Consider the following 3,030-nt stretch of genomic DNA (forward strand, 5'->3'; position numbering starts at 1 on the left):
TCTCAAATCGAATAACATTACCTTAACTATTTTTCGCGCGTTACTGAAAAGGTTCCCGCACTAATCACTGGTATTTAGAGTTTAAAATTCTACTAACTTTTACTATATGAAAAGATTAATTAACTTTCCCACTGAAAACGTCGTAATAAATTCAGCCTCGTTTTTTACATACCACCATAAACCTACAAAATGCTAAGTGCATGAGAAAATAAGGACCTCAGAGTCATTCTTACGAAAGGGTAGTACCAAGTCTGCTTTCATAGATACATTTTCCACTTTAAAAAGAATCCACGCTTATAAGTCATCTAGAATGGTACAAACACAAACAACAAAAATACTCTCCAAGGTTATGACTAATAAACTGCTAATACACAGCTTGCATATAATCACGGAGTATTATTAGCTTTTTTGAAATAACGTTATTCCTAATACTATTTAGCTCCTTTTTTCCATGCAAATTCTTCCAGAATTAGGTTTTGTGGTTGGAATAACATATACAATTTCTTTTTGTCTTACGTAACTTTAGTGTGTTGGGGAAACTTCTAGGATCGTTTAGAGTAGGATGTTTAGCGAGCTCCTCTCAGGTGCGCAGACTTTTGTGAGGCCTTGAACTGTCATGGCAACGGCCTTGCCGCAGTGCACACACCGGTTCCCGTCAGATCACCGAAGTTAAGCGCTGTCGGGCGTGGCCGGCACTTGGATGGGTGACCATCCAGGCCGCCATGCGCTGTTGCCAGTTTTCGGGGTGCACTCAGCCTCGTGATGCCAATTGAGGAGCTACTCGACGGAATAGTAGCGGCTCCTGTCAAATACCACCATCATAATGACCGGGAGAGCGGTGTGCTGACCACACGCCCCTCCTATCCGCATCCTCATCTGAAGATGATACGGCGGTCGGATGGTCCCGATGGGCCACTTGTGGCCTGAAGACGGAGTGCTTTTCAACTGTCATGGAAAAGAAAAGTTCTTTTGAATTTTTGTGATGACAGAGTCGTTTCTTTCGTCTTCCGTGGGTAGCACAGTACACTTCAGAGCTTATTTTGTTGCCCCATGAGAGAGGACATCGAGGACAATAAAGCTTTAGAGTCCTAGGAGACCGTCGCCATGACTTCACCGGCAGAGTATGCCATTCTGAACTTTCTCTTTCGGAGGAGAAGTGGTGTGGCACTACTCCATGGATTGCCGTTCTGTTTTCGGTTCGAAGTGATAAACGCATGTTTCATCGCCTGTGACGATTTTCGACAAAAACTGTCGTGATCAGTCTCGTAACGCGCCAACAATTCCACATAGATGGCCCTTCGTTATTCTTTCTGGTGTTTTATTTTATGGCGAGGAGCCCAGCGGGAACACGCCTCCGAATACCCCAGCAGGTGGATGACTGTGTCGGCACTGCCGACAGAGACGTTCAGTTGACTGTGCGGCCGGCTGGGACGCGGGAGAGCGGACACGTTTGCGGGACCTTGTTGTGATGATGAGAAACACTTCGCCCAACGAGTCATCGTGCTTTACTTCACTGCCAGGTCCCCGTAGACATTGTGCAAGCGCCTATAAATATCTGCGATACTCTGGTTTTTCGCCAAAAGAAAATGAATGACAGCTCTCTGATTGAAACGCAGCTCCCTTAGAGATGCTGTTTTGAAGGCTACGTATGGCGTCGCCGCCTATCGGAACTTCGTTAAACTATAGTCGCTGAACGAGAATTTTCAACTATGTCCCACTATGTCCACATTTCTTCATCCGAAATTAGCCGAGAAAGAAATGTGTCGCAATAACTGTTAAACATCTCTCGTATTAAAAGAGTCGGCAGAGAAGCAGTAACAGTAGAATAGCCCGATAACAAAAGCCCAGTGATATCTAAGGTGGAGCAGTCATTGTCTGTCACCTGAGTGGGGAATCAGGGATGGAAAAATGATCGTATGGAGTCAGTGGCCGTTAGTTCGCAGGCGGGAAGTTCGGCCGCCCAGTGCAAGTCTTATTCAGTGCGACGCCACATTGGGCGATTTTGGCGTCGACAATGGGGATGGAATGATGATAAGGACAGCACAACACCAAGTCCCTGATGGGAGAAAATCTCCCACCCCAGCCGGGAATCGAACCCGAGCCTCCGTGCGTGCCATTCCAACGCGTTGACAGGTCAGCTATTGGGGCGGACGAATCAGGGATGTTTCAACCATTCTAAGGTTTCGTAAGTCAGCTGTTGGCGGGGTGACTGTGAAGTGGAAGCACGCAGGGAACAACCACGGCTTAAGCAAGACCAGGCATATCTTATGTATTAACAGACAGGACCGTCGAGCACTGCGGACGGTCATTCTAAAATACATCTCATGATCACAACACAAACTCTGATTCGTGAATTACCAATTGCTACCAGCAATCTAACCAGTTCACTGACGGAAAAATGAAAAGGATATAATGGCCGAGCACCTCCTAATAAACCATGTACTTCTGTAGTCGAAGCTAAGCGACGACTGAGGTGATGCAAAGAGCGACAGCACGACGCTATACCCCCCAGTCTGGTGGGAGGGGCGTGGGGAATGCGTGGGTATTATTAACAACTATCATGTGTAGTACCAACAGTGGGATACGGAGGATGTGTTTTGGTTAGGTTGTGGTTCACTTATTGGGCTTAAGAGAACGGTATATGTGGAATACAATGAAAACAATTTACTGCACCGTGTAATGATTACAGCAGAGGAACACTTCAAGAAAGTTTTCCCAGGAGCCTTGAAGCCGTTACAAGGGCGAAGGGTAGACGTCCAACATTAGCGTCCTCAGATAGATGACGGGATACTTTCGATCAGGTGGTTGCGCCTGTGTAGCCCGATGAAAACGACTTTTGTTTAGGCTGAATACGATGGATCCTACCAAACTGGTTGCGGTCTCGAGCTTACTAGACTGTCTTAACCCTAGGACTCACTCAGGGGTCATAGGTGACCCCAATCATCTTTACTATGGATAAAATAATACTTCTATTTCTTGTAAAAATCCAGAATTTTATGACTTTTACCACACAGTATCGTAGTTCTATCA

At 46.0% G+C, this 3,030-nt stretch overlaps 1 pseudogene; it reads left to right on the forward strand.

Moving 5' to 3' along the window:
• Window positions 1–618: 618 nt before the first annotated feature.
• LOC124799464 lies at window positions 619–736 on the forward strand (annotated as a pseudogene).
• Window positions 737–3,030: the final 2,294 nt, after the last annotated feature.

The sequence above is a fragment of the Schistocerca piceifrons genome, chromosome 5 (assembly GCF_021461385.2).
Source record: "Schistocerca piceifrons isolate TAMUIC-IGC-003096 chromosome 5, iqSchPice1.1, whole genome shotgun sequence".
Lineage (NCBI taxonomy): Eukaryota > Metazoa > Arthropoda > Insecta > Orthoptera > Acrididae > Schistocerca > Schistocerca piceifrons.